The 15,363-nt window shown below is 49.5% G+C and overlaps 1 pseudogene; it reads left to right on the top strand.

The window, feature by feature from the left end:
- The first annotated feature begins 1,740 nt into the window (after positions 1-1,740).
- Positions 1,741-15,363, top strand: part of LOC142048163 (protein ELYS-like) — a 29,311-nt pseudogene continuing 15,688 nt past the window's right edge.

Below are 15,363 nucleotides of genomic sequence, written 5' to 3'. Positions count from 1 at the left end.
AGGTCTGTGCTCTTGGCCTGTCGCGGGAGGCAGCGGCAAAGGCAGGGTGACTCGGGGCGGCTCACGGCTCACGGCAGGTGAGGAGGTTTCCTGACTGCTCTTAGCTGCCCTGCTGCAAGAGGCTTGCTCACTCTTTTTCTTAAAACTACCTTGCTACTAGTAGAACATATTCTATGAGTGATCATGAAGCACTTCCATCAAAACGTTGCCCTGCGCCTAGTGCGGGACCCTGACGGCCGCGTCCCGTGTGTCACGCGCTCGTGCTTTTCATGCTGGCAGAAGGTACTGGAACATGTTCTCAAAGAGTTCCCGTGCCTGGGACTGGAAGTGCAGCCGGTTCCACTGCCCGGCCTTCAGAGCATAACCTTTCTCCACAGCAGGCCCGTCTGTGTAACTTGTATTTCTTTGTCAGCGCTGCCCTTGAATGCCCTTGTGTTGCTCCCCGAGCCCGGGCTTCAGAGCGAGTTGTGACCTCCTGTGCTGGGAGGGACACAGGTTCCCAGTGCGCGCTGGCAGGAGCGATCGTAGCCCTTTGTTTGCAGGAGAACACGTACGGCACAGACACCGCAACACGCCGTGTGAGCCCGTGTAAGCGCTGGCTGTACTGCTCCGTCGCACGGGGTAAGGGCTCGCGCTGACGCCTGCCTTGGCCAGCAGGTGGGACACCCAGGCACAGCGAGCTGCGTTTCATGTCTCCCTTTTGAGACGCCGTGAAGAAAGCAGTGCCATTTGAACGGGGTGATTAAATCTGCCTTGTCTTCCGGAGGCGTTTTCAGGAACCATTTCAGAACCTGCAAAACACATTTAGTTGAAGGACTTTGTCTTTCCACGTGTCGGGAATAGAGAAAGATTGATAAGACCTGAAGAGAAACCAGAGTGTATCTCTTATTAAGGCGCCTGTTTAACCTTGTAAATCACTTCAGCTTTTCAGTTTTTCCACAAGAAAATCTCTCTTGATGTACAGAACCATGAACTCTTTGTAGAGCACCTCCAGAACTGTGGGAAGCATCTGAAAGGCCTAGAAATGTTTGTGAAATCCTGCAGAGGTGTGATAAGGGCAGGCAATAGGAAGGAAAGGACTGGAATGAGGAATATGAGGCTTTAATTGTAGGAAAAAAATCTGTGCTGTGTTATGTTTCCATCATAAGTGTATGGAAAACTGCTGTGTAACTGATGAGCTATGAAAGTCTGTATTGCTTGTAACATGAAAATATCAAGAGTACGTTTTGTGGAAGAGTTTAGAGAATGAAGGTCCTTAAGAACGTTGTTCAAAATACACATGCCAAAAGTGAACAAGACACAAACGATGCATGAAATCTAAAAGAAATCAATGGAATTAAGAATAAAGTATGAAATCAAGGAAAGGGACAAATGGAAACTTCTCCCTATTACTGAGAAGCTTTTGAAAAGATGATTTTTCTCAGATCACATCGTACTAACCTGTGTGAGTAGACTTGACTTCAGTGTCCTGGGCTTGTTTCTCCCTGTTATTTATCCTGTCAATACCCCTGTGTCCCTTTTTGTTGGTGACCTCGTAGGCATCAGAAAAGCAAAGGATTCTCCCTTTGCTCTGCTGTGAGATCCAAAGCTGCCCTGAGCGCCGTTTTGTTCAGGAGAAGAGCTGCAGGAGGTGGACGGGAGATTGTTCACGGCAACCTGATGAAACTTCTGTCAATCTCAGAAATGTCTCTGGCTGTCAGGAGTCTCTTTTTGCATTTTTGTCTTTATTTAGAGTGAAGAATGCGGGACCTCGCGGCTCAGGTAACGAGCAGCCTGCTGCAGTTTCCCGAGGTGACCATTCAGGCTCTTGGGGAAGATGAGACCAGCCGAGGGTCTGTGCTGCGCGGGCAGTTCTGCAGAGGTGAGCCTTTTCCTTGCAACTGGGTCTTGCTGTGAAGTTGTTACTGCCTGGAGGTGACCTGAGGCACGGGGTCACAGCATCAGCTGTGTCAGGTTGGTGCTGCTCAGGTGCCTCAGGTTTTGAGAGAACAGAAAGGGTGAGCTATGAAAAAAACGATGAAAAATGTTAACATTAGAACATTAGTGTAGTTAAACTTTGAAATGACAGCAGCCTGCGCCAATCTTGAGCCATTAAAATAACAGGCGCAAGTCAGTGACCCCTCCTCAATTGCTAATTGAATGAAGGGCAGTTGTCAAAAAAGTCCGAGTGTTGTTTTGGGCCGTATTTATTGGTGCCATCATAACATCGCCTGCAGAAAGAGTTCCCCCGCAGTGTTACAGCAGCAAACGGCCCTGCTTTTTTGTTGCTAGCCTGAATACAAACAGAAGGAAGAGGAAAGCCCTGTTAGGCGCTGCAGCCGGGTTTGCAGAGTATTTAGTAGGATGCAGAGGAGTGTCCTGTGAGAGGTGCTGAGAGTGGCTGAGCAGATGAGGTAGCTGACTTTGTAGGTGATCGGAGGGTAGCGCCGGGTGCCTGCCTGGGTGTCCGGGCATCTGCTGAGACCACGTAGAATCCCTCTATGTGACTGTAAGTGCAGTAACTGAGTTAATACTCCCTTTGTGTTGGAAGTAGTTCAGTGAAACTAAATGTGCTAAATTCTCTCTGTGATCAGCGTGTGTGAAAGTTGAAATTGGCTCCCGCAGCGCCCATTTTAAGGTAACTCCTTGTTGAAGTCCAAATCCCTGCCCAAAGTAGGCTTGTGTCAAGCAAAGTTAGTAAAGTAGAAAAGAATTGGCTGAGATTTGCTCTGTTTGAAGTATGCTTTAGGAGTTGTATTCCCATAGGTGTTTAGATGGTTTCTAGCAAACCCAAGCTGAATATGGTATAAAGACGAGAGATCAACATATTGTAATCTTTATCCCAAACAAGCAGAACTCTTCAGTGCAGGAATGACAAGCACAAATGCAAAATCATAAGGTGGTTCATTTGAAGATGTATTGCTTGAGGGTTCAGTGGGTGATTTTCAATGACTGACCAGAATTCGGTAAGTCTGTCTCCCTCTGTGAGGCACCTCTGTTGAAGCAAAGGGGCAGTGACTGTGATTTTCCAGTTGTTTTCAATCGTCTCTGAGGAGTTTGCTTTGGCCAGCTTTCCCTGCTCTTCCAGGGAGAGGTGGCCTGGCCTGGCTGGCGTGTGGCCCTCAGCTGGAGGTCGTGAGCGCTGTGACGGGGGAGCGGCTCTCTGCACACCGTTTCAGTGGAGCCCGTGAGCAGCCTCCCACCATCCGCGTGGTGAAGGAGGTCTCCTGGCAGACGGGAACGGGGCTGCTGGTTGGCTTGAGAGAAGCAGAGGGAAGTGTCCTCTGCCTGTATGACCCAGGGACATCGAGCGTGGTTACAGCAGTTGTTCTGCCAGGAAGGGTAGGTGCTTTTTAATGGGGGGAACACTGTCAGGTGCTGCATAACGCTGTTTCAGGAGCAGCTTTGGAGCGTCTCTTTGTTAGGAAGTCTATTTTCTCTATTGCGTCACCACACTGTCGCTGCAGGGTGTCCAGTCGTGAGCGGCATGATGTAAAATGGTGGGCTTCACGGTACCATTACCCTGTGAGTTTGAGAGTAAAACAAGTTTTCTGGTTTTACGGTAGAGCACGTAGTTACCTAATTCTCCACTTTGACTAGAAGGCCTTGAAAAGTACCTTTTGTTGGTGTCGTGGTTCAGCCTCAGCTGGCAACTGAACACCAGCAGCCGCTCGCTCACATCCCCCCCCCACCCCTGTGGGATGGGGAAGAGAATCGGACGAGCAAAAGAACTTGTGGGTTGAGATAAGCACAGTTTAATGATTACAGTAAAATGATGATGATAAATGGTTATGATAATAATGACAATGTTAATATAATAAAAGGGAAAAGGAAGGAAAGGGAAAACAGGGAAAAAAAACGCAGAAACACGAACGATACAGCCGCTCACCATCCGCCGACCGACGCTGCCCGTCCCTGAGCCGCGATTACTCCCTCCCTCCCCCGGCCAGCCCCTCCCAGGTAGCATACTGGGCATGACGTTACATGATATGGAATATCCCTTTGGTCAGTTTGAATCGCTCTCTTAGCTGTGCCCCCTCCCCTCCCAGCTTCTTGTGCACCCAGCAGAGCATGGGAGGCTGGACATGTCCTTGACTAGTATAAGCGCTACCCAGCAACAGCCTAAACATCTGTGTGTTATCTCACCAGGATTTTTTTTTCCCTGCTAATTTCAAAGCACAGCACTATACCAGCTAGAGTGAAGAAAATTAACTCTATCCCAGCTGAAACCATGACAGTATCCACCCCTTATTCCATATCATTGACATCATGCTCAGGTCCCATACTATTCAGTACAAATGCAATAATCCCTATCCATCTTCTCATCCTTTAACAATATATATATATCTCTATACAGATTTTCATTTATCATTCCACTAGTCTATGGAACACCCCTGTAGAATGCCTGTGGAATGTCCATTGAGTTCATTTAGTCCATGACTTTGGATTTCATCTCTTGTAAGAGTCCTTCAGAGAGGCGGTGTGCGTGGGGTCAGGTTGTTGCATGTCAGTCCTTGTTCCATCACCGCTGCACTGGTAGTTCTTGTTCTCTCACTGCTGCACTTTGCCTGGTTCCATTGAAGGTTCATTCGCTATTATTAATTGGGAGATTCCCACCATGATAACATTCCATTGATGCAACCATAGTAGTGATGACATACAACATCATATAGCAATTAACAGCATATTATTCAGTTCATTGCCTGTTTTTGCCCAAAATCAAACCCCCTTGAGGCACACATCGGACTTCTCCGTCCTCCCGCATCACCCACCAAGTGCACCCAGGTCCTCGAGCAAAAGCAATCCCACGAACGGCTTTGCCTTTGCCTGAGGCAGGGAGGACCCAGACTGTGTTGCCCAGCGTACTTTTTGCGTGCGCTACAGGGCCTCCATCCCCTCCCACAGGATGTAGGATTTCTGACTGGGCAGGGCCAGCTCGCCTGGCAGATCCCCTCCTGTTGACTAACCACGTGGCTTTTGCCAAATGTGCACCCCAGGGCCTGAACGTCCCACCCCCCATTGCTCTCAGCGTACTTTTTAACAGTCCATTGTACCGCTCCATTTTCCCAGAGGCTGGTGCGTGACAGGGGGTGTGATACACCCACTCAATGCCGTGTTCTTTGGCCCAGCTGTCTATGAGGTTGTTTTGGAAATGAGTCCCGTTGCCTGACTCAGTTCTCTCTGGGGTGCCATGTCGCCACAGGACTTGTTTTTCCAGACCCAGGAGAGCGTTCCGGGCAGTGGCATGGGGGACAGGAGATGTTTCCAGCCAGTCAGTCAATGTTTCTACCATTGTAAGCCCATGGCGCTTGCCTTGGCGGGTCTGTGGGAGTGTGATATAGTCAATGTGCCAGGCCTCCTCATATTCATATTTCAGCCATCGTCCCCCATACCACAGAGGCTTTACCCGCTTCGCTTGCTTGATTGCAGCGCACATGTTTCACATTCGTGGATAACCTGCGCAATAACATCCATGGTCAAGTCCACCCCTCGATCACGAGCCCACCTGTATGTTGCATCTCTCCCTTGATGGCCTGAGGTATCATGGGCCCACCGAGCTAGAAATAGTTCACCCTTTTGCTGCCAGTCCAGATCCACCTCAGCCACTTCAATCTTGGCAGCCTGATCTACCTGCTGGTTGTTTCGATGTTCTTCAGTGGCCCGACTCTTGGGGACGTGAGCTTCCACATGCCGTACCTTTACAACCAGGTTCTCTTCCCGGGCAGCAATATCTTGCCACAATGTGGCAGCCCAGATGGGTTTGCCTCTGCGCTGCCAGTTGCTTTGCTTCCATTGCCGCAGCCAGCCCCACAGGGCATTTGCCACCATCCAGGAGTCAGTATAGAGATAGAGCACTGGCCACTTTTCCCATTCAGCAATGTCTAAGGCCAGCTGGATGGCCTTTACCTCTGCAAACTGACTCGATTCACCTTCTCCTTCAGCAGTTTCTGCTACTTGTCGTGTAGGACTCCATACAGCAGCCTTCCATCTCCGGTGCTTTCCCACAAGGCGACAGGACCCATCAGTAAACAGGGCATACTGCTTCTCCTTTTTGGGCAGTGTGTTATACAGTGGGGCTTCTTCAGCACGTGTCACCTCCTCCTCTGGTGATATTCCAAAGTCTTTGCCTTCTGGCCAGTCCATAATCACTTCCAAGATTCCTGGGCGACTGGGGTTTCCTACTCGAGCCGGCTGGGTGATCAGTGCAACCCATTTACTCCACGTAGCATCAGTTGCATGGTGTGTGGAGGGGACGTTCCCTCTGAACATCCAGCCCAGCACTGGCAGTCGGGGTGCCAGGAGCAACTGTGCCTCAGTACCAACCACTTCTGAAGCAGCTCGGGCCCCTTCATATGCTGCCAATATCTCTTTTTCAGTTGGAGTATAGCGGGCTTCAGACCCTCTGTATCCCCGACTCCAAAACCCTAGGGGTCGACCTTGGGTCTCCCCATGTGCTTTCTGCCAGAGGCTCCAGGTAGGGCCATTCTCCCCGGCTGCGGTGTAGAGCACATTTTTTATATCTCGTCCTGCCCGGACTGGCCCAAGAGCTACTGCATGAACTATTTCTCGTTTAATCTGTTCAAAGGCTTGTTGTTGTTCAGGGCCCCATTTGAAATCATTCTTTTTCCAGGTCACTTGATAGAGAGGGCTCACGATCAGACTGTAGTGTGGAATATGCATTCTCCAAAAACCCACAACACCCAAGAAAGCTTGTGTTTCCTTTTTGCTAGTTGGTGGAGACATGGCTGTTATTTTGTTGATCACATCCATGGGGATCTGACGACGACCATCTTGCCATTTTATTCCCAAGAACTGGATTTCTCGTGCAGGTCCCTTAACTTTACTTTGTTTTATGGCGAAACCAGCTTTCAGGAGGATTTGAACTATTTCCTTTCCTTTCTCAAAAACTTGTTCTGCTGTATTGCCCCACACAATGATGTCATCAATGTATTGTAGGTGTTCGGGAGCTGCACCTTGTTCCAAAGCATTATGGATCAGTCCATGGCAAATGGTAGGACTGTGTTTCCACCCCTGGGGCAGTCGATTCCAGGTATACTGGACCCCCCTCCAAGTAAAAGCAAACTGTGGCCTGCACTCTGCTGCCAGAGGGATTGAGAAGAATGCATTAGCGATATCAATTGTGGCATACCACTTGGCCGCCTTTGACTCCAGTTCGTATTGAAGTTCTAGCATGTCTGGCACAGCAGCACTCAACGGTGGAGTGACTTCGTTCAGGCCACGGTAGTCTACTGTTAGTCTCCACTCTCCATTAGACTTCCGGACTGGCCATATGGGACTGTTAAAGGGTGAGTGGGTCTTACTGATGACTCCTTGGCTCCTCAGTTGGTGAATGAGCCCGTGGATGGGGATCAGAGAGTCTCTGTTGGTGCGATATTGCCACCGGTGCACTGTTGTGGTGGCGATCGGCACCTGTTGTTCTTTGACCTTCAGCAACCCCACAACAGAAGGGTCCTTCGAGAGACCGGGCAAGGTAGACAGCTGTTTAATTTCTGCTGTCTCCAAGGCGGCTACACCAAAAGCCCACTTGTAACCTTTTGGGTCCTTGAAATACCCTCTCCTGAGATAGTCTATGCCAAGGATGCACGGAGCCTCTGGGCCAGTCACAATGGGGTGCTTCTGCCACTCATTCCCAGTGAGGCTCACTTCGGCCTCCAATACAGTTAGCTCTTGGGATCCCCCTGTCACTCCAGCAATGCTGATGGGTTCTGCCCCTATATAGTTTGATGGCATTAAGGTGCACTGTGCGCCGGTGTCCACTAAAGCTTTATACTCCTGTGGGTCAGATGTGCCAGGCCATCGGATCCACACAGTCCAGTAAGCCCGGTTATCCCTTTCCTCCACCTGGCTGGAGGCAGGGCCCCCCTAGTCCTGATCATAGTATTCATCACTCACTTCCGGTAAATATGAATCACGGGTGTCTCTGTTAAGATCAGTCAGGCCATCAGCACTTCTGCTCCTCTGTCTGGAGAATTGCTTACGGGAAACTGGGGCAGCAGCTCTCCTGGAGAAACTCCCCTGAGTAATTGTTCTCTCTTGCAGCTCACGTACCCGTGCCTCTAAGGTTGGGGTAGGTTTTCCATCCCACTTCTTCATGTCCTCTCTGTGATCACGCAGGTAAAACCATAGGGTGCCCCGTCGTGTGTATCCCTTCTCTTGAGCCAAGGGACGATTACTCCTAATGGCTGAGATACTGGTCCGTACTGGTGAGGAGTAGGACATATCTTCTTTGAGTTGCTGGAACTCTCGGGACAGTTTCTCAACAGCAGAGACGAGCGAGGAAGAGAGATTTGCTTCATATTCCCGGAGTCTATCAATCAACTCAGCCACCGTTGGTGTCTCGTCATCTTTCCAGGACATCACTGCCAATGAGTTTGCATACGAGGATGGTGCGCTCCGTACAAACTTCCGCCACACGGGTCGTGTGCACTCAGCTTCATCTGGATCTTTGGAGGACCGTTGATCGTCCAGGTCACCATAAACCACCTCAAGCACAGCTAATTCCCTTAGATGCTGAATGCCTTTCTCCATGGTCATCCATTTTCCTAGGCGAAATACAATATCTTCTTTGAAGGGATACCTCTCTCTCACCGCGGACAGGAGCCGCCTCCAGAGGCTGAGGGCTTGTGTTCCTTTTCCAATTGCTTTATCAATACCCCCTTCCCTAGAGAGGGATCCCAGTTGTTTGGCTTCCTTCCCCTCTAATTCCAAACTACTGGCCCCATTATCCCAGCATCGGAGCAGCCAGGTGATAACGTGTTCACCTGAATGACGCCCAAAATCTTTCCGTATATCCCGCGACTCACTCAAGGATAGAGATCGGGTAGTTTCCGTTTCTTGTACGCATGGTTCCTCCTCCTCCTCCTCTTCTCGTGATGGCCCTGGTTCCTCGAAATCTCTTTCTAAACGAGTTGACCTTCTCTTCCATGATTTCTTCTTGCGTATAGGGCGACTGATACTGACGCAGGTTGGTCCTCTGGTTTAGCTGCAACGCTTGGCACTGGGGTTTGAGTAGCTGCAGTGCCTGTCGTGGGGGTTTGAGTGGCCGCAGTGCTTGTCTCTGGGGTTGGAGTAGCTGCAGTGTCTGTCGCGGTGGGTTGGGTGGCCGCAGTGCTTGTCACTGGGGTTGGAGTAGCTGCAGTATCTGTCGCGGTGGGTTGGGAGGCCGCAGTGCTTGTCGCTGGGGTTGGAGTAGCTGCAGTGTCTGTCGCGGTGGGTTGGGTGGCCGCAGTGCTTGTCGCTGGGGTTGGAGTAGCTGCAGTGTCTGTCGCGGTGGGTTGGGTGGCCACAGTGCTTGTCACTGGGGTTGGAGTAGCTGCAGTATCTGTCGCGGTGGGTTGGGTGGCCGCAGTGCTTGTCGCTGGGGTTGGAGTAGCTGCAGAGTCTATCGTGGGGGTTTGAGTGGCCGCAGTGCTTGTCACGGGGGTTGGAGTAGCTCCCTTCTCTTTCCCTTGGGGGTACTGAATAGTGTTAAATAGGGCCCTATAGGCATAAGCCAGACCCCAGCACATGGCAGTGATTTGTATCTCTCTGGAATTGCCAGGGTGACAACATACTTCCTCCAAATGCTCTACTAATTTTTCAGGATTCTGCACTTGTTCAGGGGTGAAGTCCCACACCACGGGGGGTGCCCACCGTCTTAGGCATTTGCCCATACTTTCCCACATACCCTGCCACGCATAGCTATCGAGCCTTGGGACCGACCTCTGGATTATATTCTTAACTTGCTTACTAACCTTAGACAGATCTGATACCACCTGCCAAAGCAATATCAACAGATGTATCTTAACTACACAAGGATGTTCAGGATACTGAAAAGTTGTTGTAATGAAGGAGGAGGCATTACATAAGATAGTAGCTACGGTGCCATTCTGTATTTCCTCCATAAAAAACTCCTCAGAGGAGGAGGTATAATTGCTAATTGCCTCCATGAGGTGGTAGCTGTAGTACAGTAACGGCTTCCACGCAAAACCTAAATAACCGATAACAGTCAAGGCCAGTGTTTTAATAACAAGTCTCCTAGGCAAAATATCTCTAATCACTGCAGAGCACAGCAAACTGACAAAACCAACAGCAAGTTTTAACATGTACTTTACAATCAGCATGGTAAAGACTGGACAAACTAATACTGCGAGCAGATGAATCAATGCTGTGACCAGCAACTGTTATTATCTCAAACCCTTCGTGCCCCACGTTGGGCGCCAAAAATAGACTGTCGTGGTTCAGCCTCAGCTGGCAACTGAACACCAGCAGCCGCTCGCTCACATCCCCCCCCCCACCCCTGTGGGATGGGGAAGAGAATCGGACGAGCAAAAGAACTTGTGGGTTGAGATAAGCACAGTTTAATGATTACAGTAAAATGATGATGATAAATGGTTATGATAATAATGACAATAATGTTAATATAATAAAAGGGAAAAGAAAGGAAAGGGAAAAGAAAGGAAAGGGAAAACAGGGAAAAAAAATGCAGAAACACGAACGATACAGCCGCTCACCGTCCGCCGACCGACGCTGCCCGTCCCCGAGCCGCGATTGCTCCCTCCCTCCCCCGGCCAGCCCCTCCCAGGTAGCATACTGGGCATGACGTTACATGATATGGAATATCCCTTTGGTCAGTTTGAATCGCTCTCTTAGCTGTGCCCCCTCCCCTCCCAGCTTCTTGTGCACCCAGCAGAGCATGGGAGGCTAGACATGTCCTTGACTAGTATAAGCGCTACCCAGCAACAGCCTAAACATCTGTGTGTTATCTCAACAGGATTTTTTTTTTTCCCTGCTAATTTCAAAGCACAGCACTATACCAGCTAGAGTGAAGAAAATTAACTCTATCCCAGCTGAAACCATGACAGTTGGCCAGAGTGAAAAAGAGCCTCTCCCCACCCCCCACCCGCCACTCCCCCCTTTAAAGTGCCTGTAACATACATGTCCTGAATGGTTCGTTTCTGTCATAAATACTGTCCTGAAAGTATCTGAGACTTCCGTGGCTGTGCTGTAAATGACTTAGGCACATTCCCACGAGTGTGGGACCAGCAAGCAGGTGACTTTAGAGCAAAACACATTTTTCTGTTGGCTTAGGATGGGAAACACAACCTTCACTGAGTTCTCTGGAAGGTTGACTTTCAGCCTGAAGCCCTTGAATCTCTGCTTATTGCATACGGTGCTCATGCAGGTGGGAGACTCTGGTGTGATGTTACTAATTGTCCCCGTCTTGTCTAACCCGTAAACTCAAATGATGGCCTCTCCCCTCGGCTCCTCATCTGAGTGTAGGCAAGAGTCACCTTAAGTTAATGGAACATCGAGATTCACTCTATTTTTACCACCTTAGAATCTGCAACAAATCAATACTTAGGTATTACTCGGCTTTCCAGCGCGTGATTTGGATTGACTCGCTGGGATCCCGGCGGGGTTTTGTTTGTCTGTAGTGCTACGGGGTGATTGCTGGCAGTGAGCGTTTGTGTGGTGGTGATTTCTAACGAGCTGAGCTGGGTTGGTGCTCCGCTGTGTGAGTTTGCCCCTCATCCTGATAAATCTCAGCGTTTGAGATGGAAAGGCAAGCTGTGCGCTGACATGAGCGTATCATCCATGAGTACATGATGTTTGTGCTGGGAACGGGAAAAGGAAAGGTAGAGAAGGATCGCGTCACATCTTGAATCTGTGTCTACAGAAGTGATTTGAAATCGAATGTAGTCGTAACTCTCCGTTGTCTGAGGGAGTTTTTCTACAGCACCGAAAAGCGGTTCACTGTTGAAGGGGTGAATATGAAGAAGCCTTGGTGGGGAAAGTTGGCTGTTGTGTCATAAAGGTTATGAACTTTGGAATAAAGCCTAGGCTTCTCTGAATTTTGGCTCTTGTGCCCTGGTGAGTGCTCTGGAGTACAAGCATGCTTGGTCTGTTGCTTTCATTTCGCTCCCCACTTGTTGCTGTTGTGAGAGGAGTGAGACCAGCATGGACAGGGCACAGGTATTGCTCGCGGGGCTGTGAACTTCCCAGCTGAGAGTGGGAGTCAGGGTCAGCAAAACCAGGTAGATAAATCTGGCACGTGGCCACCGCCCCTATGTTTTGAGTTTCTTTGGTAACTCCTCCTTCCACATTTATACATTACCTGGTCGGGGTTTTTAATCTGCCGGAATGTTTCTCTGATTTTCACCCTGATTCTTTTAAAAAGTGAGATGCGGATCTGGTCTGAACATCACTCTCTGCAGTTTTTGTCACAACTGTTTTAAGGCTTTAATGGGCGCCTTAATTTCAGGACTGTTTTCCTTGTGGGTGTATCTTCTGTGGGCAACTAAGTTGTACAGGTTAACACTGACAGAGAGTGACTCTGGTGCAAGGTGTGGAGCCATTGGTGCCTTAATCCAGGGTATTTAGAGTGACTGTCCGACTGCCTTTTAGTGTAAGAGTAGGTGTGTGGTCATGCAGAGAGTAAACGAGTGAGATTAAAAAAACAAACTCACAAGCTTAGCAGGAATTGGCAGGGGCATTTAGTTTTGGCTTTGGTTGGCTATTTTTTTGTGGGAGCATCTCCAGATCTCCAGTTGCCCTCTGGATACGCAGGGGACGCGCAGCAGGAAACGGAAACTGATACTGGAGTATTATTTGAATCGGCTTCTTGTAAAAGCAGCTCTGAATTGAAAACATTAGTGATATTAAATTGGTTTATAACGGTTGCATGTTTCAGAGCTATGGAATGGTATTTTCCCCACTCTTCCTGGTTTGCACGAGGCAGAAGGGCAGCATTCAGAGTGAGGGAGCTGAGACAGGCTTTCTGCGTTCATTCCCAGAAGGAGTTGGCAGCAGCCTAGGAGAATACGCAAAGCCAGTGCCGAGCCTTAGTGCAGGAGCCTTCACGTGCTGGTGTCTCTGCTGGAGCAGTCAGGGCTGTCGGTGCTGAAAGGTCTGTCTTCATGAGGGCCTTGTACTAAAGCTGCTGGCAGGCGGCTCCGCGTGTTACAGAGCAGCGTGCGCTTCTCCTCAGCCGGAGTTGGCTTTTGTCGACCAAGCTGCTGGGCTTTTTGCCGTTGTTTAGGCCGGCTTTTTAAGTCTGTGTTCACATGCACGGAGGTGCTGGTGTGCATTTAAAACTCTTCTGCTTTCCCTGGTTGCCCTTTTGATTCTGCCCGAGGACTGGTGTAAATGTTACTAAGCTATTCTGTCCCTTCCCCACTTTGTCCAAATACTCCCTTCCCAGGGCACTGGGGTGTCTCCCACGCAACTTGGCCGCTGCCGCGTCTCACTTAGAGCCGTGATTTGCCGCGACAGCTGTTTGGCAAAGAAGGCGTAGGCTGTATCCCAGGGCTGCTGGGCTGGGAGCAGTGGGAGGGCGAGAGTGAGTTTGGTCTTTCGTCCTTAGGTCCCTTAAATGTGGTAAAGTTTCTTGCATATGAGTGATTTTCTATGTTTTCTTTGAGTTAATGGTTTCTAAGTAGGAAATGGAAATTGGTAAGCTGTAATGGTAGAATGCGCCATTGCAGTTGGAGCGAACTTAGTGAAATAACTGTAGGAAATCCAGTAAATGCAAGGCAGTAATGGATTTCTGCACAGGGCTTTTTTTTCTGTGTTTTTTTTGTTTGTTTTTTTCTTGATATAATTGTAAACAATGCTGTGTTTTTAAGTCTTACAATCCTGTGTTTACTTTCTTGTTTGTGATGGGCTAATTCTGGCTTCATGTTTGAGTGATTTCTCTTTCGCTTGTCAAACAGGTTAAATACTAACTTGTAGGTTTCCTGTAGGTAACTGCTATAGAGCCCAGAACTAGTCCCGGAGGTGGCAGCGTGAGCCCTCAGCACCTACCCCAGGCTCTGTGGTGGCTCGCTGGAGTGGCAGCGGTGGCAAAAGATGTTGGTCATCGACTTGTGGTGGAGCTCTGTTTGGGTGATCCATCCTGCAGCCAGAGGGAAAATGAGCCATCTGGTAAGCTGCAATTTCTAAACTTGAATTGAAAAGGAAGAAAACTTGTGTCTTTTGAATCAACAACACGCATCCCACTTGGAAGCTACTGGTGCGCAGACGTTTCTGACTGCTGATTACAGCTGGCGGTTTGACACCGTCTGGTCCTGAATGGATTAAAATGGGAGCGGCCTCGTACTCCTCCTAATGTCACAGACGCCCCCTCCCACCAGGGTCCCTGTGTCACTGTGACTCTCGCCAGTGAGGGGTAGGAATTTGAGCCTCCGAGTTGGTGCAGCTGCCGGATAGGAAGGTGTGTCGGACGTGCCCTCTGTCTTGGGAACGTTCTTCTGCTTCTGTTCATTGGCTTGGGGCAAAGTTTAGGCTTGTTTTTTGAAGTAAATATGCCTTATCAAAATCGCTGCGTTTGGATGAAAGAAACCTCTAATCTGCGTATTCGGATTGCATTCACTGTTCTGGCGCTTACAAGAGTGGCCTCAGGAGTTAATGCCACTTCAGGTAACTTCATCATGAGGCCCAAACTCCTGATGTGCAGGGTCCAGGAAGAATTTGCCTATGAAGGTTGCGCTTTTACCTGGTTTTGAAATAGGAGAGAGAATACCTGTGCAGTGCGAGAGCTCTTATGTTCTCTGAGCACATGCAAAATGGAAAGAGCAAAGCAAGTGTTTCACAAATGGGTATTTTGCCGGGGACGGTAGGATTAGATTATACATGTTGTCACGTCCGTGTTTCAGATGCAACCTAAGTGGCATAACACCTTCATTTAGCGTGTGGTTTTGTGCGTGCAGGTCTAACAGTTGCCGCTAGAATTGCTGCTGGAGTTCCACTAAGAGGAGAAATGGTGACCGGGGAAGGGAGACATCTCTGCTTTCAACTGCAAAGCCCTTCAGGAACAGCAATATCGACCCTGCGCTACATCAGCAGAAGCAACCAGCTCGCCGTGGGTTTTTCCGACGGCTCCCTGTCACTGTGGGATGTGAAGACTCTGCAGCGGGAGTAAGTCGCCCTTTGCGCTGGGTCACACCTGGAGGTGCAGGGCTCTCAAGGCTTTGCTTGAGGAGGAAGTCTGTTAATTTAAAGAGCCCTTTTTCAGGGACGGAACTGTGCAGTGTAATCTTGGCCTGTTTAGGAATCCCCTTGTGAAGTAACCACTGAGTCAGACATGGATTCAGTGGGCCGCCTTCTCCCCAGCGGGCTGGGGTTGTTTGCCTAATTGTGCCCGTGGGCTGAGGAACTGCGGAAAGGTCGCTTCTTTGGGGTCTGTCAGGCAGTTACGACGTGAGAGAGCTGCCTCTGTAAGGCAGTTTGTTCTGTCAGTAGTAGTCAGTGACAGCAGGAAATGGGTGTGTTTCAATGAAAGAGGTTTTAGACGTTATTTCTCAGAAGCAGCTCCTGCAATGAGGGCATACGTTGAAAGGCTGAAGTAGGTTGACGATGGGGTTTTGGTGACAAGGCTCTTTA

This window comes from Phalacrocorax aristotelis, chromosome 25, assembly GCF_949628215.1.
Source record: "Phalacrocorax aristotelis chromosome 25, bGulAri2.1, whole genome shotgun sequence".
Lineage (NCBI taxonomy): Eukaryota > Metazoa > Chordata > Aves > Suliformes > Phalacrocoracidae > Phalacrocorax > Phalacrocorax aristotelis.
Note: the sequence above shows the minus strand (reverse complement) of the source record. Positions and strands in the feature narration are given on the sequence as shown.